This window comes from Silurus meridionalis, chromosome 22 (genome assembly GCF_014805685.1).
Source record: "Silurus meridionalis isolate SWU-2019-XX chromosome 22, ASM1480568v1, whole genome shotgun sequence".
Taxonomy (NCBI): domain Eukaryota; kingdom Metazoa; phylum Chordata; class Actinopteri; order Siluriformes; family Siluridae; genus Silurus; species Silurus meridionalis.
Genome location: NC_060905.1, coordinates 18,586,653 through 18,612,977, shown reverse-complemented (window position 1 = coordinate 18,612,977; position 26,325 = coordinate 18,586,653). Strand labels below are relative to the sequence as shown.

General features: G+C 38.0%; 1 protein-coding gene across 4 annotated transcripts in view; it reads left to right on the top strand.

The window, feature by feature from the left end:
* Window positions 1–1,183: 1,183 nt before the first annotated feature.
* znf516 (zinc finger protein 516) overlaps window positions 1,184–26,325 on the top strand; it is a 48,356-nt gene continuing 23,214 nt past the window's right edge. For 3 of the 4 annotated variants that reach the window (XM_046834741.1, XM_046834742.1, XM_046834744.1), the window contains exon 1: window positions 1,184–1,621. The gene's annotated coding sequence lies outside the window, so the exon portion shown is untranslated. Of the gene's footprint in view, window positions 1,622–17,471; window positions 17,801–26,325 lie in introns of those variants that run through there. The other variant, XM_046834743.1, reaches the window with a different exon arrangement.

Below are 26,325 nucleotides of genomic sequence, written 5' to 3'. Positions count from 1 at the left end.
CGATAACTGCACTTCAGAGACGGATCAAATTGCCCCTGTAATTTACAGCCCAACCTGAGAAGCCCGAGGTACTGCAGTACACTGCAGTGCTCACTGTGCATGTAGACTCTCCATTCATACAACATGCAACAATCCCGTAAATAATCTGCAGTAATGCTTGATCCTGACTAGGGTCATAATGTTATGGATGGATCTGGATAATAAAGCAGGAATACGTCTTCGATCACAAGGCATCAGTTACACACATGTTCACACACTCATGGGGTTTCCACTATCACTATAGTCACTATATTCACTATCACATAGTTTTTGTTTTAGAGTATTTGAACTATACTAAAATATTATTCAAATGTTTGTTTTAATAAATTGGTTGACATTAATGCACTCTTTTGATCATTTCTGCACTAAGTACGTGTACAGCAGGCAGACTAAACGTATTTATTATTTTCATATAAATTTAGATTAGGCTATATAATATTTGCTTAGACTTCCTGAATTTACATGCAAAATACTGCACACCCTTATAGGAAATCAGATGAGATTGTTTTGCTTTGTACTAACACAAAATGTAAAGAGAAAATCATGACAACATTATATTATTCAATTAGAATCAAAACAACAAAAATGTCACTATAGCTGGATCTGTCTGTCTGTCTGTCTGTCTGTCTGTCTGTCTGTCTGTCTGTCTGTCTGTCTGTCTGTCTTAGTACTTGGGCTTTAACAGAGGGGCTCCCTGTGAAAGTTGTTCAGATCTCTGCCCTTAAACACAATAATTATTTTAAGTGTTCATTTACCCAGAAGTCATCGAGATGCTCTACAGCAAATTCTTGGGAAAGCAGAAGAATATTTGTAGCTCTGTGCTTTAACACAGTTTAAATGCGCGTGGTATTCAGTTTCGACTACAGTCATCCAGAGCTGCTTCTCCCCACTCAGCTGTGGCTAGACAAAAACATGGCACTGTGGCATCCAGCCAGGTCTAATAGATTTCGTAGAATTGAGTAGAGTGAAGTGTGTGTGTGTGTATTGAGGGAAAGAAAACTGGCACTAAACAGACTACAGGAAGAATAACTTCCCGTTCAGAAGTTTTTACATGCATAATAAAAACACTGGCCAAACTGTACAGTGTGTTTGTGTTTGTGTGTGTGTGTGTGTGTGTGTGTGTGTGTGCGCCTGACGCAGATATGCAGCTCTCCTCCACCTCCACACTTTCCTGCATCCCAGCAGCAGTAGATAGAAACGGGGAGGAACCGACAGCGCTCCAGGTGTCGCACTAACACACACACACACACACACACACACACAGGCGCGCGCACACACACGCACACAGGCGAGGGCGCACGCACGCACGCTCGCATCGCGCGTCTCGCTATCTGTTCTCCCAGTAAAAAGAAGAAGAAATCGTCGCGAGAACATCACTCCTTCTCTCTCTGTGTCTTCAAGTGTAAGATCTGAAGTTCTCTCGATCCGAGTGGTCCTAAAGAAGAGTGCACTGTGAGGAGAAAGGAGAGCCCCTGAAAGCGGTCATTTCCAAGCCGGAGCGCCGGAGTGTCACCTTGCGTCTTGTTGTTCTTCTGCACAACTTCATTACGTCATTTTCTTCTTCTCCTTTTTTGGATGATAGGTGAGTTAAGGATATACGTGGAACATCTCAAGATCACTTAATGTTAAGGCTTTTTGAGTGCCCTAAATCGTATATAAACGCTTTTTTGTAGGTGTGAGGAACCCTGGCACTGCGTAATATACCGAGATCCATGTGCGTGTGTGTTTATGTGTGTATGCTTCTACAGTAGGCTGATCTAAAAGCATTAATGGGTAATGGCATTGTTGAACATGTAAGGATCCAGCAGAAAAGCTGCATTGTCGAGTCAGGGCTTGAACCTAGTCGGTTTCCTGATGCGCTATTTATAGGAAGTTCCCCCCTCTCTCTCTTCTCTCCTTGTCCGTGCGGCTTGAAACGATCTGAGATCTTTCCACTACACACTTTCCACACAACTAACCTTAGCTTTAGCAGCGTTTTCATACCCCATCAACACCCTGTTCACTTATTAATCGTAGCACAACTGTTCGTGGTTCAACTTGGGAAGCTTTTCATTGATCTCATTGTTCAGTCCTGGAGCTCAGGAACATCATTGTGGACGCCCTTTCCGAATACATTTAAAGTACAGGACAATGTTATATGAGGATATTTTTCCCCATATAAGAAAGATTGTCTGGCATGAATAGGCCTGCTTTAAAGTTATTCTACAGCATGTAGAGCATTTTCTTTTTTTTTCTGGACTGGAGGATGGGACTGGTGTAAGATCTTCTAAAGGCACTTATATTTATTATTTATAGAGAGATAAACCACACCGTTATACACTGTCACCTAGTCTTTCATTCCCAGCATTCTGACTGTTCATGTAGATACTTTAGAGTACATCAATTTTCTTTCTTTCTTTCTTTCTTTCTTTCTTTCTTTCTTTCTTTCTTTCTTTCTTTCTTTCTTTTTTTCTTTCTTTCTTAAACAATTTTGATGACTTAAGCTGATAAAACTGCTGTAGTGTCGCCATGGTGTAATTTCAGGGTGGGGCTTTTTTTTTTTTGCTTTTCACTTTTTGTTGTTGTTGTTTGTCCAGGGCTTTTTTTTCTTCCTCCTCCAGCTCCCCTAAAGCTCAGATGCTTGTCAGTTCACATTTTCTCTTATCAAAGCACCCAAAGCAAGATCAGCCTGAGAAACTGAGACTATAGCGAGGAATTAGAGAAGCGTCCGAGCGCAAGTTGCAGGGATAAAAATACGAATTTGCATTGGAAAGCTAAGAGAAAAGGAAAACACATACAGGGGAGGATGTTCACGCTCCCTCTTCACCTCTCTCCCTCCCTCCTACCCCCGAAAGAATGCATGTAGGTTATAAGAAACTCAACACAACTGAGGTCCTTTATCTGCCGTATAGGCTGGGACCCCCCCCACCCTCCACACACACACACACACACACACACACACACACACACACACACACACACACACAAAGACACTCAATTTGAAGGTTTGACATTATGAAACTTCAAGCAGATTCCATGTTCCATGTGCTACGGCTTTCTGCTTCCCTTTTCTTAACTGTTCATTTGAATATATAATTGTATCATTAATGATTCAGGTGTTTTCCAACTATATTTTGCGAACAGAAAAAATAGGAATGAAATTTCAAAATATAAAAAACATGACACCAGGTTTTTTTTTTTTTTTTTTTTTTTGTGCATCGTCAGTTCTTTCTTTAAAGCCATTGAGAAACTGTTCATACAATTGACTGCAAAAGTTTGCAAAGGATCTGAGTGGGAAAAATGTTTCTCTTTCAAAACACACATATAGTTTTTAATTTAGCCACAGAAAAACAACTATTTAAAAAATAAAAAAGCACAAGCACCAAGAAAGCAGTATAGGGCATGTGGCAAAGTTATACCAGAGTTATAACAGATGTCCAGAAAAATGGACAAAGGCTGGACAACAATATGGTTGAGGCGAGTTTGAGTTGAAATGGCAGGGAGGGAGAGGGGGGTGGGGGAAAACTCGACTCAAAAAAGCTGCTGAAGATACACAAAAGATGTTGGAGGCAGTTAGAAAGGTAAACGATCTGCATACGAGCTAGCACACACACTTCATAATATACACTATTTACCCAGATTTGTGATCAGACAACATTTGTGGACCTCGACTTCCTTTTGTCTTGTACATGTTCCTGCAGTAGGATACAAACATTTGCATTCTGCTGAGTGTGTATAAGCGATAATCGGTTACAATTCAGAAACTAACACAGAATGTGTGTTAAGTTCTCTGGATGGTCTAAAACATGTGTTAGATGATTGTCAGAGTATATGTGTGTAGTACTGGTGACTGAAACGAGTTCAAGTGCATGATGATGTGGACTTGCTTGGATCAGGGCTCGGGGGAATATTAGCGTGGTGTCAGCACAATGGCTCATCCAGATGAGGGCCCCTGTTTCTAACAAGCGTGACTTTTAATAGGAACAAAAAAACGCTTCATTGTGTGCTGATGACTTGAATGTGGTTGAAGTTTATTCTGTAATGTGGAAATGTGAGCTCTTCGGATTGGATACTGCGACGAGTTAATGGTTTCTATTTCTTTTATTCTTTTTCATGTTTATTTTTTTTACCTTTCCTTAGCATTTGTATGTATTTTAATATTTATTTATAATATAATTTATAAGAATAATAGCCAGCTGTACCGCTTGCTAAATGACACCCAGCCGTAGCAGTTGGGATATTTGCATGGACGAGCTCTCGAGTGAAACTTCACTTCCCTTTTATTTGCAGCAGCTGCCCAGATTTGCAGCGACTCCAGCAGGCTGTGTTTATTAGCAGCTAACTGCACAGTCTTCGCCCGCCAGGCAAATCAAACAAACTCGTGTGTTGTCGCTCTGTCAGCATGTCGGATATCATTTTCACCTCGCAAAAGCCTGTGACCTGTCTCAGAACTCAGGAAGCACTGCTTTTAAACTGACTCAGAAGCAGTAGCAGGTCTGTGATGATTAGAGAAGTGATTAGACGCTTCAAGCATTCAGGGGCAAAAGCAGTTTGTAGGTGATTAATTGTCAAGTTTCAGGAAGTTTTTGCGAGCTTCAGAACAGAAGTCGAGGAATAAGCCGAGGTTTAGACGCAAATGGAAGCTCAGTGCTTGTGTTTCTGTGTATAGATAGTTAAGCAAAATTACAAACAGGTACAGATACATTTCCAAATTATTATAAAATAATAAAATCAGGTCTTTTTATTGTTTAACATTAATTAAAATTATATTAAATTCTTTGCCAAGGGTTCTTTTTCTTAAAGAAAACTTAATCCTCATAATGGAAACTTGTATTATACAGTACACAATGTAGATTTATATCTCTCCAGTTCTGCTCCTAAATATTTCTAAACCTGCCGCTTTACAATAAACTTCCCAGCCACAGGGTCGTGACTCAGTACTGATCTGTGGAAGAGTTGCTAATGCTAAAGAGATCACGCTGTATTATTTATTGTGAATTTTGCCTTTTAAGAGACACCATCCACATTTACACATGAAACGATTTCAGTAAACATCATTTCCATGCCTGCAGCAGGTTCAGCTCATTATTAACATCACACAAAAATCCCTCAAAAGTTCCTTCAGTGGAGGATGTAAAACTCTCAAACTCCTCTTCCTCCACACACCACGCGTCTGGTGAATATCTTCAAACCCATCCATGGTGTCAACATTTTGAAGACCCCTGGTTTGAGTCTCTGTGTGGGTTTCATCTAGGGGGTCCACATCTGAAAAAAATCCAGTTCAACTATTTTGGCAATTAAAACCTTCTCACATCATACTTGACTTGTTACTTGAAATGAATCCAAACCTCAAAAAAGTTTGATCTATAAATAATATCTCTGTTTTGAATACCAATGTTCTGGTACTAAAAAAAAAAAAAAAAAAAGCCATGAGATGCATTTAAATAATTATTTGAGTAAAACACTTTTGGTGTGAGGTCTCGGGGAATGTACAGGGTCAATAAAACTGGGTTAGTAATAGACTAATTCTGTTGTGTTGTAGTGAATAGTGCAGTTTTATACTTTGCCTGCTTGTACAATTCATTAAATAAAGAAAGGGGTCACTGTGCTCTGATCCGGGGGGTTTTTAAACCTCACACAACAATACACAGTTTCTCTTATACTTTTAACACTGTAGGTGTTCAAGTTCTACAGTTCACGGTTAAACCCGTTGTGTGTTTAGTGTAGGACTCTTGCTCTAACCGCTAGTTTGTAAAATTTGGCAGTCTAGTGAAGGGACAGTTTGCTAATGTGTCATTGAGAATGGATGCAGTTGTGCTGACTGACCAAAACAAAAGGCACAAGGGTGCCATTGTGAAGATCAGCAGTAAGATTACTGGAATTCCTTTTTTTTTTCACTGCCTGAATAGGCTTTCAGTGCTCCCCATCTGGATGCAAGAAAAAACACTTTCACCTTAATATTTTAATGCTATTATTGTTCAAGGAATTTGGGGTTGTTGGGCAATGAATGGATTTAGTGACATTTGTAAAATCAGGTTTTTTAGAGTCCTAGCATTATTACATTTAGAAAATTAAGAAAAGGCTGTTATGAGATTCAGAGAGAGAGAGAGAGAGAGAGAGAGAGAGAGAGAGAGAGAGAGAGAGAGAGAGAGAGGAGGACGGCAGTGACGTCACAAACAGGACTTCTGTGTTGGCTTGAGAGTCATTTAAATCACTTGCTGTGAGATTAAAAAAAGTTCCTCCGGTCTCATACAACACGAACTGTTATATCGCCTCACCTGTTACTCACTGGCTAACAAATCTACAATGTCTTTCCATTGATAAGATGCAGGTGGACAAACCAGTAGCACACAGAAAGCTAATTTCACGACTGGGCTATTATTATATATTTTTAAATAATGTTTTATTTGTAGATGATTGATGTAGACGGATTATTTTCTGCTTCATGCTGCATGCAGGAATGACAGAAGAAGGATAACGTGAATACAATGATGAAATAAATGAAAGTAAATTACAGGGAGAAGCTTGCCAGCGCAGCATGTGATCAATGTACAAAGTAAATATTTCAAGAGAAAGTAAAAGATAATAGTATAATAAGATATAAGATAATTATTATTAATAAGATAATAATAATAATATTAATAATATTGTTTATTAACCTATGATAGCCTGAAACTTTCACAGATGACTTTTGATCTTTTTTTCCCCTGGCGGTTTGTTTTAATGAACTAGCCAGCGATCTTTTTATACTATGTAACTTCCACTTTCTGCTCGATTCAGGTGGGTTGCTGAGCATTCGAGCAGGTCGCACAGCTTTTACATGCCCTATAGATTTTATGTGCCGATCTTTTTTTCCATAGCTTTTTCACATTCTTAAAACAGCTGATGCAACAGTGCATTCTGTCAGTCATGAGCTATAAGTTTCACCTGTTTCCTTTTACACAGTAATCAAGCAATGTGTGGTGACTGTAATTCTCCTCAGAGGGAAGCTGGCACCACTGCTGAGCAGCGTGGCCCACGTGTGTCCAACATGTGGCCACTAATCCTGCTATTAGGGTAATCTGCTCAGGCTGCTGATCAATAGCTAGCATGCCCTGGCTCCAGCAGAGCCACTGTATCAGGAGGAATGAAAGGGAAAAGGGGAGAAAACTACTAATAATTATTTGTATTAGGGAGGAGGGTGCAAAAAGCGGGTTTTCTTATAGGTATTAATTTGAGTTAGGATGTCATGATACAGATGGTGGTTCAGCTGGAATGCTGAAATCAGGTTTTTCCCATAATGGCTTAAGTGTGTTTAAGGACAAAAGATGAATGGACAATATTATGTGTTTGTTGTGATTCATCAGAACAGCAGCAGAAAACTTATCCTTATACTGTATCCTCATATCTATATATCTTCTGTATGTACACAACATTGTACAGTTGTAAATACAATGTACATATTCTGTATTGTAAATTTATATATCTTACATTTTCTACACATATTGTGCCTTACACACATCCTGCACTAATATAACTTCAAATAAATGTTTATATGTTTATATATATTCTTATAGTTGTTCTAAATATATTACATGCTCTACATATATTTCCATATTTTTCTGCACTTGTCGGTTTGCACAGTTGCTACTATTTAAACTTCTGGTTGATGTTAAACTGCATTTCATTGTCGTGTACATGTACTAAATGTAATGACAATAGTGCTATCTATCTATCTATCTATCTATCTATCTATCTGTCTGTCTGTCTGTCTGTCTGTCTGTCTGTCTGTCTGTCTGTCTGTCTGTCTGTCTGTCTGTCAAGCTTTTGGAGTAAACATACAAACTAACGAATAAACATTTGAATAATCCAATAAACTTTTAAATAAAGCAATGCTTAAATAAACTGGTTAAAACTGTAGATTTGTTTCAAAACTGTAGAATCACGTGATGGAGCAAAGTGGAAGGTTCATTTATGCCAAATATTTTGATTGGATCACCAACTATTAAAGTATGATAGCCAGTATTAAAGGTTCTATTTTTTGGGAACGTGTACAAAGAAAAACAAACAAAAAAAGCACAAATACATTAACAAAAGGAGACACATAATAGACTTTACTTGATAGTATAACTCTTCCCTGTTACCTGACCTGTTTAATATGCAAAATACATATGCAAGACGAATACAGAGACATGCTGAGTAAGTTAATTTTCACTTACATAACAGATAAAATGGGGTCAGATCTTATACAGTTGTTCAGATTTACCCTTTAGACAACATCTAATTTGTTCCAGGCGTAAAGTAGAGGTTAGTTCTTTAAGCCATAGTTTGACTGTGGGAACCTCAGAAGCTAATACAGTTTTTCTTGGCTGTATTTAAACTGTATGCTAGCTGTTTGTTTTGTGATATAGTTAGTGTATGTGTAAGAGGGGAAATTCCCAGAATGATGAGTGCAGGATCTGGTTTAATATGGTTTAATATTCTTAGAACAAGCTAAAACATCATTTCAAGCTCAAATCTTAAAGTTAACAAACATGCTCTCGTTATCATAAGTAGGTCTGCTGCTATCGATCATTTCATTAATCAAAAATTCTAACGATTATTCTAGCGATTAAACGAGTAATCTGATAAGATGAACTTTTTCTCTATTGAAGAGCAATACCAAATAACAGAGAGAAAATAAGACTCTCTGTTAAAATGTCGCTTAAAATGAACAAGTAATTTGTTTTTCTTTTTAAAAAAAATTTACCTTTTTATTGCTGAAATTGCATAAAAGAATATTGGTTACATTTACTCAGCGAGTAGAAACTGTCTATACATAACCCGAGAGCAATGAAAATGCTGACCAAGGCCGTGCTCTCAAACAACACTAAGATAAGACCTGCATGGGATATCATTTTACCCTGTTAGTAGTGGGATCTGTGTATTGGTATAGCGTTGGCGTGTTCTGTTTACGACGTTCATTTTGTCTTTCTTTATTGTATATGATAGCATTAGGCAAGTCCGGGCATGATTACTGTGTGTATTGTCCATAATATAATAGTTTAGTACATAAATCCTGTACCTGATTAGATTAGATACGGTTTCAGCGTCCCATGAGCATTATGCCTTCTATTTACTTCTGCTGGTGAAGATTCATTTGTGGGTTGCAAAAGCAAATCACAGGTACATATGACTTAATATAATGCGCTCGTTCTAACATGCTGTTTCCAGCAACAACGTGCAGAAGAACTTGTGATGGCAGTCGCTGGGCATAATCAGATTAGAAAAGTATGTAATGATTGCTATGGCGATAGAGTTTCCTGTAGAGAGGGTGTTTATTTTGTGTTATTGAAAGGAGTTTTCAGTGTGAGTGTTTACTTGCAGTTATGGGTGAAATGGAAAAGCCGACAGATGAAGGGAGTTTTTTTTTTCCATATAAAGTTAAATATAGAGGACAAAAAGAGATGTTTTGGTAAAGAAATTACTGATTAGTGTCATGATTATTCCGAGTCTACACTTCTCACCAGTCATTGCAGTGACACTATATAGACAAAGGTTTGTGGATACCTGATCAATAGTCCCCATTTGCTGTAATAATAACCTCCACTCTTCTGGAACAATGTTCCACTCGATTTTGGAGTGTGCTTGTGAAGATTTTTACTCATTCAGCCATAAGTCTGGTACAGATGTAGGGGAGGTGAGGAGGCAGTTCACATTTATCCCAAAGGTGCTCATTAGGGTTGGAGCTCAATAGCAGGAGATCTTCCACATCTTCCAACCTATGTAAATTATATTTTAATAGAACTGACTTTGTGCACAGGGTCATTGTCATTCAGGGAAAATATACAATTGTTTGCCTCCATCTTTGTGGTAACAGTTTGGGGAAGAACCATATGTGTATAAATATATCTGTTTATGAGAATTTTGAGTTGTCTTTAGGATGTTCTACAACATAAAATTTCAACAAGAAATTGATAAAAACATGACATTTGTTGAGAAGTATGAAAAAAGAGCAAATTGAAAGGTATTCTACTCAGCGGTCATGAGGAAGCAGTAAGTAAGAAAATATACAGTTTGTATACACGTGTCCTGATTTGAAGTCAGTGTGCTATTTATATTTATATGTATTCCGTGTGTTGAATGTGGCGTTGGGCTCGTGTTCAGGAAGGGGACTAGTGGTGGTCTTGGCAGCAGAAGGAACGTGAGGACACCACAGCAGGTCACACAGCAAAGCATGGCAATGTGTGGACGTCTTCCTGTACAGCGTTCCAAACTAAACAGTCCGGTGGTTTGGAATCCATACCTCTGCATCAACATTAACACTTAGACAATACATTTTTTCTCAAATAAACAAAAAAGGCACAGACCATCCATTTTTTAATGTTTGTCTGGAGTCAAGTCAAGTCAAGAGGCTTTTATTGTCATTTTTACTTTACACAGTGGTACACAGTACACAGTAAAAACGAGACAACGTTCCTCCAGAACCCTGGTGCTACACTAAACAACATAGAGCTACAACACAGACATAGGGACAGACAAACAGTACAGACAGTACAGACAGTACAAACAGACAGACAACAGTACAGACAGACAGACAGACAGACAACAGTACAGACAGACAGACAGACAGTACAAACGGTACAGACAACAGTACAGACAGACAGACAGTACAAACAGTACAGACAGACAGACAGTACAGACAGACAGACAGACAGACAGTACAAACAGTACAGACAGACAGATAGACAGACTGTGTATAGACAGGCATTCCTGGGGTGCCTTTAAAGCTGTAAATCATAAAGAAGACTGATATTTAAAGTAAAAATTATTGAAATGCAGAGACAAGATTATGAGTTTCTGCAGTAAAGCACGTTACCTGTCATTAGGATTTTCACCGAAAGGTTCATATGAATATCTATGTGCTTTTTTAGAAGCAACAAGAGTGTGACAGGAAATGGAAGTCCTGCACATGTCCTCTTCTTACACTCATTGCAGAACACTCCTGCCCCTTCCTGCCCCGCAACACTCTGCCCTGCCCCACTTTGCACCATGTCCTACAAGATTGTCTGAGATTTCTGAATGTCAGGCTCTAGTTTGTTTTGTATTATTAATTGTTTGTGCACATGGCTACAGAGTGGGCATTTCATTCTAAGAAAAAACCCTAATTAAATCCTACTTCCAGTTGGGATATTGTGCACTTCAGTAAATATTGTTCATATATAGTATTGCAAGATTTTAATTACTATACTTTGTGTGATTAAATTAATAAAGGAAAAAAGAATAAATAAGTAAGTAAATAAGTTTTCTCTTATTTGTGTGCTCAGAAACAAAGCCATTTCCTCCCTTTTCTGCTTTTAGTTTTTTATTCAAAACAGGAACAAAGGCATCTGAATTCATGTTTTTTTTTTATGTGATGAAACAAAAAACTAATGAACACTGAATGAGTGTCACTTTACTACTTCTGCTTTCTTTTTCACTTGTATTTCACTTTCTGTGATGCCAGCACACCAACACTTTAAAGATCTGCACCTCTTAAAAAAATGATTAATCCAAAGTCAGAGTATTGATTCTGTGGATCATCTCAGGTGAATCAAGTAGATTTGTATGTCAGAGTTGCTGCTGTAATCATAAAGAGTGTTCCGCACTCGTCTTAGGACTCGTTCACAATATTGAACATTCCGCAAATACATTTAATGTTGCATCAACCTAAATTTTTACTCCTTACTCCTTTACACCTGGATACTATACACTATTTATATATATATATAAAATCTAAAGAATTACATGAGGAGGAGTTTTTTTTCTTTCCTTGTTTAACCTCTGGCTTTTTTATTGGTACATCAAAACCTGCTGCGTGTCAATTACTGAAAATATTGTTACAAATAAAATGACATTGCAGAGATCACACTTTGCTTAAAACCTTCTTTTCTGAAAAACCTTTCTAACTACATACTGTTTAGTACTGTCTTTGTCTCTCTCTCTCTCTCTCTCTCTCTCTCTTCACTCTCTATGGGATGTGTTCAGCAAAATGAAGGACATAGATGTGCACTAATTGGAGCCTGGGGAGGTCAAGTGCTTGCTCCGTTCAATTATTCAGTTTGGTTTGTCCATGCAAGAATGAAAGAACGAAAGAATGAAAGAACGAAAGAAAGAGAGAAAAAAGATATTTTGATAAAGACGATGATTTGTTTCTGTAATGTCAGCTCGTTCAGTCTTGGCTTAGTCGAGATCACACTGGCCTAAACACATTCCTAAATCGGAAAAAAAGACCCAGAATATCAACAAATCTGTGTGCTTTAACATCTGGCCCTGTGAGAAAGCATGCAGAGTTTATTATTAGCACCAGCTCCAGGGATTTCTCTCAGTAGTCAAAGGAATAAAGTCACCATTCAGAGTCAAATCTTCCGTGTCAAGGATGAAGGTTAGTGAAATGCAGAATCTTTGTCAAATTCGAGTGTCTTTCGAGGTTTTTGAGGATTGTGAAAATGAAAATATTTTTTTCATGTACTGCATGCCTTCAAATTTCCACATCATGTCATCACTTGTGCACATCATAAAAGCAATTTCTTGTTAAAATCAAATTGCAAATGCTTTGGTACATTCATTTAATTAATATATTAATATATAAAATATATTATACTCCTTCTTACCTGAATAGTTTTAATCCTCAAAACATTTCGGCATCAGTCCATTGCACAAGTCAAGTCAGTTTATTTCTATAGCGCTTTTCACAACAGACATTGTCTCAAAGCAGCTTTACAGAAATCAACAGTTAAGGTGAATGGTGTGCATTTATCCCTGATGAGCAGCCATGGCAACTGTGGCAAGGAAAAACTCCCTTAGATGTTATGAGGAAGAAACATTGAGAGGAACCAGACTCAAAAGGGGAACCCATCCTCATTTGGGTGATATCAAGAGTGTGATTATAAATCTTTAAACAATACAGAACACTGGAGAGTGAAAACTAACATGAGCACTGGAGTGTAAGATTATGAGTAATGTTCTTTCTACAGTCATTTGAGGTTGTAGAACCAGGAGCTACTGAGCAACTCATAAAATAGCTCAACATCTGAGATCCTCATAGATCCAACGCCGGCTTCCCCATGCCAGAGCCTTTGAACACTCAAAGAGGTTTAGTGTCCAAACTCCACATGAAGTGGGATCCACTGCATAAGTCATTGAATGCAAAATGGTTAAACCAGTTGTCTTCATCTGTGAAGCTTAAATTTCTATTCAACATTTTGTTTTGTAAATGTGTTGAATTGATGAATTGTGCAGATGAATCTTGAATGTCACTAATGAAGGAGAGTAAACGGCATCAAGAGCAACTGATGAGTAACTGGTTCTCTAAAACAGGTCAAAGGTGGAACTAATAAACCTTTAATTGGCGACAGACGGAGCAAATCACAGAATTATCATTTCTGAAAATAGATGAACAATTAAGAAAAAATTAACACTAATATAGTACAGTAAAAGTGTGAATCCTGTCTGGTCTCTGTGTAATGTGCACATTTGTGCAGTTGAGATTCATAGACGCCAAACAGAAGAAATTCAGCCTCGTGCATTTTCACTCATTGTGATCCAAACCGTAGTTTACATCAGGAAAAACTGAAACCCTGCGCCATCATACTGACAACACGACTAAACATTTTGTTTGTGCCCGATGACAAAATGACTTGTTATTCTGATAGTTATGAGATTTTCATTAACAAATACTTTTGAGCTAAGAACTAAGGATTCTAAGAAAAGTAAAGGCTTTTAAAAGAAATCTAATTTGTTGTGCAAATTGTTTTAAGAAATGCACTTACTGGTTTGCAAGTATTAAGGATGATTTGAGAAGTGCTCCAAAGCAGCTGTTTTGTTATATCTGGATGACATTATTGTCTCTTCATCTGTGCAGCAACATGTGCAGCGATTGAAGGTAGCGTTGGGTCGTCTGCGAGCTGAGGGACTTAAAGTGAAGCTAGAAAACTGTTTTTCAGAGAAAAAGTAAGTTATTTTGGGCATGTTATCTCTTCTGGAGGTGTAGAAACAGACCCAAAGAAAATTGAGGTGGTAACCCAGTGGCCTCATCCTGTGACTGTGTCTGAACTCCAAACCTTCTTAGGTTTTGCTAGCTATTATAGGCACTTTGTGGCGGGGTTTGCTAAGTTGGCAGCCCCATTACACAAGTAGGGCACATAATGGTGAAAACAGCGTTGTTGTTTTTGTGTTATTAGCATGCTGGCAGTGGTGAAGTCAAAGCACATGCTTGTTTTAGCTTGTGGTTTGAATGTAAAGGGCTTTTTGTGGGTTTGTGACGTTTTATGAGGAGCTCCATTTCACCAGCATGCTCATTCCCAATTCTCAGAATTAAATGCATCTCTGTTCTCTTCATGCCACTTTCTTAAAATCTCAAGGAGACACAGTACAACTACTGTCTCTCTGAGTGGTCAGGGCATTCTCGCATGCTGCATCGCATTACGTTGCTTTATGTTAAATAGCGCTAAAATGAGTATGAGCAGCATTAGTTCACTTCTTTGTCAGGCTGAGATTAAATGGCATAATCCTGCCGATTTTGGCAGCAGATGTCCAGCTGGAGTTGCATAAAATCCCGCAGGGTCTGAAGTGTACGGATACCTTTTAGATACAGAAAATGGTGGCTGTATTTCTTTAAACAGCTCCTGCTCAGAAGTTGGAATTTCATTTTGTTGGTTCACGTTTCTTCTGATTTGTCCATTACTCACTCATAGTTTGTACAGTGCATTCACAAGTTACTTGGCCTATTTGCTAATCAGTGGGTTTTATTTGTGAGCCTTGACGTGTGTGTGTGAGTGAGTGTGTGTGGGTGTGTGTGGGGAGGGGGGTGTTCCACATGTGCTAATGTTTCTGTTGATTGCCTTCCTTCACAAACTCTCTATATCGCCTTGGGCTGCAGTTTAAAAATGGCGAACCCTTTTTTAATGTGTGTGTGTGTGTGTGTGTGTGTGTGTGTGTGTGTATGTGTGTGTTTTATGTAAGCCTTTTGGCAGTGTCAAAGGTTTAGGTTTCAAGGCTCAAAGACGAGAATAGTTATGTAAGGAATAACATATTACACTGTAACAGAAAAACAACTCTACTCTGTGATGTTGTGACATTGCCCAATAAGATCAGCTCTATAATGTGAACTATAATTCACTATTATCATGGCGTGAGCACGTGAATAGAAACCTGTGATTCGAATTACTGCTGGAACCACTTTCGGTGCCGCTGCTGTGAAAAACGAATCAACCCATTATGAGGAATTAGATTTTGCGATTTCAGCACACTGCATTGTAAATTGTGGGGAATAAATAAATAAGCGGGTAAAGTTATAACGTCTGTGTATGGCTGAAGTACGGCTGATATTTGACTTGATATCTGGTCAAAATGCTTGTAATTAAAATTTTTGTTGTAGGCATTATGTTGAATGATGAGTGTAGGATGATGTCATCCACACGACTCTAAAAAAACTCTATAAACCAATTAATTCTATATATATAATTCTATATATCATATGTTCATATGTGGAAGTGTAACATTTATATATTTTGCTATTTGCTTTATTTATTGTTGAAATATCATCACCCACAAGCCCACTTTGTCTTCAGCACCCTGAGTGCCATTAACAGTTATGTTTACAGCATTCGCCAAATGCATTTATCCAGAACGGCTCACAAAGGTGCTTTTGTAGACTTCATCAAAAACACGTGTTTAATTAAGCCAGAATCCTCCTAAAGCGGATTAACAATACAGTTTAATATTATATATTATTAATTTATTTTCATTTTAAACCAGTGTTTATTTAACAACTTGGTGAAGATGTCATGTAAAGGCCACCATTTTGGTTTGGACTGGAATGCTGATGCATCAATAATTACATTCATTGACATAAACACCCTTTTAACACTACATTATATCTACAAACGTTTGTGGGCACCTGACCATATGATTTGTTTGTGCATTCTTGAACATCCCATTCAGCACTTAGTCCCGATTTGCAGTTATAATAACCTCCACTCTTCCGGGAAGATGTTCCACTGGATTTTGTAGAGATTTGTGTGAGATTCATTCACACGGTTGTGAGTAAAGTCAGGTAGTGATGTTGGTGAGAAGGTGAGGAGGCCTGGGGTGCAGTCAGTGTGCACATTCATCCCAAAGGTGTTCAGTAGGGTTTATAGCTATATAGCAGGAGATCTTTTTACTCCATCCAATGTAAATCCAAGCAGATATTCATAAAGTTGGCTTTGTGCACAAGGGCATTGGCATGCTGGAACAGGTTTGGGTCTCCTAGTTCAAATAAAGGGAGAATTTCATGTTACCACACCCAAAGACATCCTATGGAAATGAATGGTTTGGGGAAGAACCACTTATGGCTGGAAAAGTCAGATGTCCAAATACTTTTGGTATGATGTGTAGCATTTTATAGTTTGCATGAATTCTCTGTTCTGTGGCTCGATCTGAATAATGATGTTTTTTGTGCATTTTGCGGTGATATGAATCTTTGACAATGATAAAGCATTTAAGAAAACAGTCGATGACGTGGTGAAAGGATCCAAAACATGTGTATTAATCTGCGTATTATCAGCCTCATGACAATACACCATATAAACCCCTGTTAATAAACCGTATTTATCGGAGCGATAACATGTTACAACCACATTAAATAAACAGCTGTCTTGAAGCACAGGAACCACAGACAGAGCTGCTGTTCCAGGATCAACAGCTTTCTGAACATTGCTCTTAGAATAGTGGAGAAAATCAGGGAAGGTCTCGATTCCTGTCTGTGTATAAAAAAAAAGGTACAAACAGGAAGTGCTCTTCAGCTTTCTTTGTTTTTGTCGCATGAGAATGAGATTCTCGCTCGGACATTTGGATTTTATAGATCTCTGTATGCAGTGGCAAAACCTGTTGCGTCTTTGACGTGGTACGAGTCGGTGAAAGGGGCTTGTGAAAGGTGTGTACACACACAGCTTTAGAAACTGCTGTGTGTTTAGGGTTTATTCTTCTGCCAGACCAGAATCCAGAATCTATTGTTGCACTCGGCTGTTCACTTCATAAACAGGAAGTCAGAACTCTAACAGAGAGCAGAGATCTTTTAGTGAAATTAGCACGCACACACACACACACACACACACACACACACACACACACACACACACACACACACACACGAGACAGATGGGCAATGCAGTTAGATGTAATAGACAGATAGACCTTTTGAGCAGACCCGAAACAGGAACAGAGAAAGAGAGAGAGAGGGAGAGAGAGAGAGAGGGAGGAGGAGGAGGAGGAGGAGGAGGGGGGGTCGGGGGGGGGAGAGATGGTTTTCATGGTATTAGATTACAGTTTCTTACTCGGCTTACTAAAGAAAAAACCTTAAAACTGCTCTTCCTGCAGACACATTGATGATCCTTCTAGAGCTAGAACCCTGAAATCTGAAATGCGCTCCTTTTTGTCTTTCAGCACATCTGGATTTCTAAGGAAATTTTCAGCAAATCACACTTTCAAAACCTGCCTCATTGATTTGATAAAGGAAATGGAATCTAGGTGGTATGATCAGGAGCGTTATATCACGTCTGCTTTCTCTCCAGCTAGCTCTCATTGTTCTGCTATGATAAACAGTATTTGTTGTCCAAGAGACGCCACTGTGTGACTCGACATTAATAAATAAACAGAGAGAGAAGCAACACAGACAAGGCTGTGAGAAAGGCATCTGGGCTTGCACTGCGTCCTTTAATGCCAAAGACGGATATTCTCACAAAGTCCGGACCGACCTGCAGCGTCACTCAACCTTGAAGACAGATAGCAGGTTTGGATGAGGGTCAGTATTGGTATCTGATCAGACATTTTGGAGATACTTTTGTCAGGAGTTTTTGTTTTCGTCTCACCTCCACAGAGTTCCCAGAATCATTTCTGCACTCTTTATGTTGATCCTGACCAGGATAAAGCCCTGAAACTGGAGGAACGATGGAGTCATGTGATATGATGATGTGTGCAGTGTAGTTTATAAATAGGTCATGTTTTATAATGTAAACAGCAGTTTTAACAAACTAAAGCAAGACGCTTAGTATTCCTGGGTGTGAGTTCAGTTTCCTGCCTGTGCTACATTGTTCTGTTGTGAGTTGTAAATATAGAAATCAATACTGATGTTGAAGTCAGAGGCCTGGATAATGAGACTGAATGGGGGTTGGGCAAAGGTTAGCTTTAGATAATCACAGCAATTGGTGTGTTTTTTTGCAGAGTACAGAGTAATTTAGGCTCCTAATAAATTAGAGAGGTAATGCAAATATCTCTACCTCTATCTCTACCTCTATATCTATCTCTATCTCTACCTCTACCTCTATATCTATCTCTACCTTTATCTCTACCTCTATCTCTATCTCTATCTCTACCTCTACCTCTATATCTATCTCTACCTCTACCTCTATCTTCCTCTATCTCTACCTCTATCTATCTCTACCTCACCTCTATCTCTATCTCTACCTCTATATCTTCCTCTATCTCTATCTCTACCTCTACCTCTATCTCTACCTTTATATCTACCTCTATATCTTCCTCTATCTCTACCTCTATTTCTACCTCTACTTCTATATCTATCTCTACCTCTATATCTATCTCTACCTCTATCTCATCTCTACCTCTACCTCTATCTCTCTATCTCTATCTCTACCTCTACCTCTACCTCTACCTCTATATCTTCCTCTATCTCTACTTCTATTTTTTCTCTACCTCTATTTCTATCTCTACCTCTATATCTTTCTCTATCTCTACCTCTATCTCTACCTCTATATCTTCCTCTATCTCTATCTCTTTCTCTACCTCTACCTCTACCTCTACCTCTATATCTTCCTTTATCTCTACCTCTACCTCTATCTCTACCTCTATCTCTATCTCTACCTCTATATCTTCTTCTATCTCTATCTCTATCTCTCTATCTCTACCTCTATCTCTTTCTCTACCTCTACCTCTATATCTTCCTCTATCTCTATCTCTACCTCTATCTCTACCTCTATCTCTTTCTCTACCTCTACCTCTATATCTTCCTCTATCTCTATCTCTACCTCTACCTCTATCTGGTTAGTGCTTTAAACAGCTTTGGTGTCTGGCGCTCACCTGCACTCATATATAAGCATGTTTTTGGTTGTGTAATAGCGGATGCGAGTCTGGACACACACACCTGTAGTAACACCTCCAGCATTTTCTATGAGATTCTTAAAATTAAACATTATGTGTTCATTTCAATAATGCATTTGTTTTCAGTTACATTGTTATAATATAGACATAAAGTAAACATAAAAACTATACCACTTAGAAGGAGCGAAAGAAAAAAAAAAAGAAAGAGAGAGAGAGAGAGAGTGTGTGTGTGTGTGTGTGTGTGTGTGTGTGTGTGTGTCTGAGCTGACCTTAGCATGATAATCTAATCCCTGTTGAGAGGGAGAGTTTTTTTAGAGAGCAAGTTAATACCACGGGATTATAGTCCAACTTCAAACCAGAGTCCTCGTGTATCACGTACATACTGAGACAATGAGGGCAACTATTTAAAAAATTTTATTTTTTGGGGGAGATCATTGTTTATTATAAATTGTTCATTATACAGTAACTATTATATTATTTTTTAAACAGATGTACAAGCTTACTGAACACACGCTTACATACTGTGTGAATATCTACAGAATTGAAGGAGGGAGAGTGTAGAAATGTCTGTGCATGTACACCAGAGATGCACAAATCTTTTCCTATGGAGGACCAAAGACCAAACCTGATGCCAGTTTTATGGTACGGTGGCAGATTATGATTTCATAATATTTAGAATAAAAATAAATAAATAGAAAACATGACTGTCTGTGAAGATTCTCAGTCATTCAGATTCAGATTTTCTGTTCAGTCTCCTTCAGAATACATGACTCTGTAATCTGCTTAACTCCTGTAATATGATAGTAGTACAATAGTAAATTATAGTACAATGAAAATATGGAAAGAATACATAAAATATAGAATATAAGAATCGCATTTATAGGACGATAGAGTTCGATCCTAATAGAGCTATTCAGACTAGAAGTTCTGCAGCCATGTGCTTATAATATTAGTGACCTTTAATGAAAGACATTGCGTTTATATTTCAAGTTTTATTTAACAAAAGTGTTTCCAAATTTCCAAGTCGTATTTACTTCTATTCCCTACATTTCATTTCAGTTTGAATTTCTTGCAGCTTCAAAGTAAAGCAAAACATATGTTAAATGATATATTAGAAATAAAGATGTTTTTCTGGGATTTCTTTTCTCTTCTAATGTAAAGCATGGCAAGGTCAAATCAAAGGTCACCGTGAGATCAAGTTTAGGCGTCTCATATGTATACACAGTGGTCGGGGTAGACCTGTATCACAAACGTCTAAACACCAGGTGGTAAGCAGGAGATGCATTAATGATGACTCTGTGTTGCTCTTCGGCTTGGATTTGTCAGTGTTTCCACTCACCTGCATCTTCCTGATGCATCTTCCTGATTCCTGAACAGATCATTTCTCATTGAGGGAACATCATTGTGGTCATTGTGATGTGAATTACATAGAAACATGCGGTACATACCAAATTAGTATTATTTTTTTGTGTGAAATTAAGTAAGAATTAGGATTCTGTCCCTTTTTATTGTTGGGCATCATTGAATAGAAGCCGAATATCCTGAAAACAAAATCTGCTCATTCTGGGCTGCTGATTGGTCAACACCTGGCTTTATGTAAAGGGTCTCTAAATGAGTTGCTGGCCTGATATAGACCTTTCCTTAGGGTAGATTTGCATAACACTCATACTCATACTGACTGATCAAGAGAATTTAGCAGCTTTGCATATACAGTATATTAGACAAACACCAGCTTGCATGTTTAATATAAAGTATAAATGATTCTTTGCCTTGTTGACTATGTGGCTTTGATTTATATTGACAGCTGGAGGAAAACAATTCAATAACACTTTATTTAAAATCTGAAGTGGGAAGAATAAACCTATACTCTCTCTACACTCTACATACACTTTGTTAATCAATCCAGGCTGGAAAAGATTTAAATGACAAATGAAAATAGTTTTTTTCTTTTATTCTGAATGAATGTGTCTAGCCTTGTGACTAGTGTCTGATCTGATGAGCTGGCAACAGCTAAATAATTCACTGCATGTGACTACGTGTGATTGGATAAGCCACAACAGAGGATCTGCCACAGAAGCTGAGCTGGTTCATGGTTAGAAATCTACGCTTGCTAAAGCTACAGCTGTTTGTTAAATATATTGGACACTACTACAGCAAACCCTTTTCTTTATACACATCTGCTGAGCCTAAGGCTGGAACCATTCAAAGATTATTACATGTGAATAATGTGGTAGCATTTATTCAGTGTTTTGAGATCATCTGTGAATCTAACGGCCTCAGCTTTAGGAAGCTTGTTTTTATTTCGGACAATGCTGTCAATCAAAACGTCTCAATGCCTCAGGAAACTGAGAGGATTATTTCCTGGCTCACAGGATTTCGAGAAGTGACTTTGGCCCTATCGCAAAGATGTAATGAGCGGATGGGTTTTAGGTCACATATTACACAACTTTTGTCAGTATGTAAGGAAAATGTAAAGTGACCTAAAAAAAAGCACAAATCTCAGATCAGATTTTTGGCTTATGACCGTTTCAGGACTGGAGAAATGGCTCTGTACCTGCAGGTCTACATTTAGACTCTCTGTTAATGTGCTTCAGTGGAGCATAAGCCACTGCAGTGCTATAATCCTATCAGCAGATGCCCATCGCACCCTCCTAACATTCACATGGCGATCCAGGGAAGGGTCTGTTCAGCCATGCTGAGGTTTCCATGACCTGCTTGCTAATTGTATTATGTAAAGAAAACTGATAACGAGTGGTGATGATTGGTTAATTAAAGGTAATAAAGTTTATGTAACCTCGGTATGGAGTTTAGGTTGTAAATCACTGGCTTTATAGAAGTCTGTTCATTACAACATCAACCTTTTTTATAGTCGACTTAGTATCTAGGGATCGATAATCTATGAATTAAAAATTTACATCTTTAATCTATGTACATTAGTAGAGCTGAGTTCATCGTAAAAAAAAAAAAAAATATATATATATATATATATAATTAAATTGAATTGAATTGCACTGAATATCTATTACTTTAGAGATTTGGGTGTTCTTTGGAGAAGACACTTCTGAGCGTTAAAATGTTAAAATACTGAAACAGATTTTTGGAATGTGCATTATCAGTAGGAAACAACAGAAGTGTGGGGTCTTACACACACTCACACACACATTGGAAAAACACACACAGTGACGTCCAGGCTCAAACACATTATTAAAAAACATGCATAGATGTATTGACGATTTACATTCAGTATGTAAATAGCTGATACACTTCAATCGAGAGCTGAATGTCATGAGATTTTACACACACACACACACACACACACACACACACACACACACACACACACACACACATGAAATAGCAAACACACAGGCACTGGCTCAGAGCAGAGGAGCAGTGTCCAGAGCATGGGGTGTTTGTGCTGAGCTGGTCTGGCCGTCAGGTTGAATAAACTTGTGGACAGCTGACTGGACATGGGTATTCATCAGCATGAGAAAGAAGTGCAGGGAGAAAAGAGAAAATGGATCACTAGCTTAGGGCTGTGTGTTACAGACATGAGTCTACATGTGCTTATCCTCTCTGTTTCTTTTCATGTGCATGTGCATGATTATGTGGTTTCATATATATATATATATATATATATATATATATAATCACATGCTCTATGTTATTTCTTAATTTTTTATTTGTCATTTATTTTACAGAATTAATTGCTCAGTTTATTGATGACTGTAGAAAGCAATGTGCTGAGTCAGATTGTACTGCCTGTATAAGAGAGAAGCAGAAGTAGCTGCTACTGCAGATGTATCAGATGAAATGCAGAGCTCAGACAGTGGGGAGGGTGAACCTAAGGTTGCATGTATCCTGAAGTAACAGCAGCCATAGAAACCGGTATAATCATAACCATCCCATCCTACTCCAAACACTAACAGCTGGGAAAGGATGCTGATCAGGTCTTCGTGATATTTAAATGCTTTTAACGTCACTGCAATGTAAACAGTGCAAACGTATTTGGAAAAACATCCAGCTAGTCTATTAGACATTAATCATAAATATGTGGCCATATAAGCCTTCTACACAAATGTATTTATTTTTTAACTTAATAAAATTTTATATTGTTATGATTCGATTTTGTTATTAAATAATAACACAGCAGCTCTAATTTAATAAGAACCCAACATAAGGTGCATTGACTTTTGGATTAATGTTTGTATGAGTCTTACTAAGGTAGCAAAGGTTTTTTTTTTTACATCTAATCACAAATATTTATTTTTTGAGTAATCAAAATTGAGTAATAAAGCAATTTAACATTACATAGAATCTTTATTAACATAAAGCTATGTAAAGAAATGCAAACTTTTCCAAGAATTCATAATATAAATTTGTAAACTTTCTCATGATTAGATTTTGAATAAGTAGATATTAAGATATCATTGAAAACAAGGTTGAATCGAGCTTTTGCAAATTTAATACCTGCCCTTCAGTTGTATTAAATTATGCATGTAATTTGTATTCCTTTCAGCCTGTAAATCAAAACTCAACCTGCAAAACAATATTTAATACAATAGTCATATCAGAGCTCCAATAATGGTCTGATACCCAATATGATGTTTGGTACGCACTTTAACGATGGACCCAGATAGCAGCTCAGGCTGATTCTGGTCCAATACTGATACTGCATCAGTAAATACATTATTAAAAGAAAATACTAGAAATTGAAATGTCAAACGTTTTAACAGAACAGAATGAAGACCAAATGTAAAAAAAGAAATGAATGAAATGATGTTATTGGCTATTATTCTGTATCAGCAGATAAGCTGTATTTTTTTGGGTGTATATTCATGAGGAAATGGTGTTTTGTGCTGCAAAAGAAAACCAAACAAAACAAAATGAAATTAAAAGACGCTGTGAGGTTTGTAACTGGAGCCATATTTGTACTCATTATGTCAGCAGTCTCATGAAGAGCACCACAGTAGATCCACTGCAGGGTGGGACTGTAAATGCTGCAATGTCAAGTGTTTAAATAGTGTGTACAAAACTGAAACTGTTCTCACTGTTCTCACTGAAAATACGGTAAATATACATTAGTATAATAATATTGTTGTTTGATGTAATGAATGATTGGTAAATTCCTGTTCTAGTTTAGTTTTGGCTCCTGTCCATTTTCTTTATTATTAATTACACTTTGACTGGTAGATTTGGCTCTGAAAACTCAAACGATGGACCAGAAAACAACAGCCCTAAAGTTTCCTATATCAATTCTTTTTTTTCTGATGTATGAATTATGCTTTATTCTGGTGTGTGTATGTGTGGAAAGCATGAGGCTCTGGTTAACAAACACAAGTGAACAAAGGAATCCCTTCACCATGTGAAAGCAGCACCACTGAGCTTCATGTGCTGACTGAAAGAAACTGTTGTTAACTTCTAGCCTCACGGTTTTATCTCGTGATCACATCTGTAATCTGGAATAGTTTTTTTTTGTTTGCAATTCAAAACCAAGAGTGCAATGCTGTCACTCAGCTCTCTTTCTCCTCTGTTACAAATCCCTACGGTGTGTTCCTTTGAGACGTTGTTGTAGCAACCATTGGTGCACTCGGGTATTATATTTACTCCAGCGTTAGCCTCAGTGGTTCAGAGTTCTCATCTAGATCACCGTTAGGATTTCAGGGGGAGGCTGAAATAAGATGGTTTCTCCTTTGTCTTTTTGTGAAGACGAGTTTTAGGCTCGGCCCTAGCACAGGCCAGATCCTAACAATGGTGGTGCCTTACTCCCTGCTGCTAAGAGGAGGTACAGACATGAACTATTGTGACAGTTCTAGTGTGAGGCACACAATGCAAATTGTAGACTGGTGGAATCTCTGGATCGTTTCAGAAAAGAAAAAAGGAAGTGCCTACTAGCAATCATCTCATCTCATGAGAATGTACTTTACACTTTACACATGTGCTGGATGAATACAGTCAGGACTTTATGATAATAAGCATTACGAGGGGAAAAAAATCAATGAAACAACACCAAATGCAGATCGAATCGATGATACATTACTAAATGTTAATTAGGTAGAGGTTACTATGACCTACAAGGTTTTATAAGACTAAAGCTCCTTAAAGCCACAGTCGGAAAATGCTGAAACAGCATTGCAGCCACTCCCAGTTCAAACATATCGTACGTTTCAGCAGGATTATTGTTATCATTAGAAAATGCTTCACGGCAGGAGCACTGAAGACTTGTTTGTTCTGTAAAAGATGTCAAATCACTGATCCATGTTCCTTCTTGTGATTTTTTTGGGTCAGGTCGAGGGGTTGGGGTGAGTTTTACAAACACAAAGCACTTAATCAAACAGGATACATACATTCTTTGGCCTGTCTCTAGTAATTTACTTTCCCGTTTTCTTGCCTGTCCTAGATCACATTGTAGTTAGATATTTGTCCCTGAGCATCTGAGTACACACAGCCTTTGGATAAGGACACACACACACACACACACACACACACACACACACAGAAACAGAAGCTCAATTTGAAAAAATGCACTGATCCTGCATTGATAGAGCCCCAAGATGAGCTCAACTGTCTGGGGATAAGTAGGTCAGCAGAGCTGAGGTAAGCCCTGGGAGAACGAGCACGATTGAATAATAACCCCACTGCTGTTGTTTTGCATGTTTTGTGTGAGTGTGTGTTTGTGTCCTTTTACACACCTCCCAAACCTCCCAGCAGCACTGCAACTGGAACACGTTGTGTTTATGTACCAAACACGATTCACGTAATTTAGAATTTCACTGTCTGTCCTGTTGATCAGCGTTTTTTTACCAGTGAAAATACACGAAAATGAAATCAAACAAAAAATCGAACTGAATTCTGATCTGGACTTTTATTTAAATAATGTAGACACTTTACACTCCCTCGCTCCTGAAAAATAAACTGCGGTTAGTTTTATGTAATGATTTTCTTTTTCTTTTTTTCCTGTACAGTCTGTTTTCTCTGAGTCAGTCCAGTGCTGTGTGTTTTTTTCTGTCAGAGTGTGTGGTGAAATGCAGTTGTTTTATAATGGATTATTGATTGGTTAGGAAAAGGGAGGGTTGGCCCTGAGGCTTCATCCCAGCCCAGCTCCTCTCCTGTCCTGCTCATGGGGAATGCAGCGCTTAATGCCTCAGTGCACACACACACACACACACACACACACACATGGTTTAAGTCTGTAAGCTCATAGCCATCAGT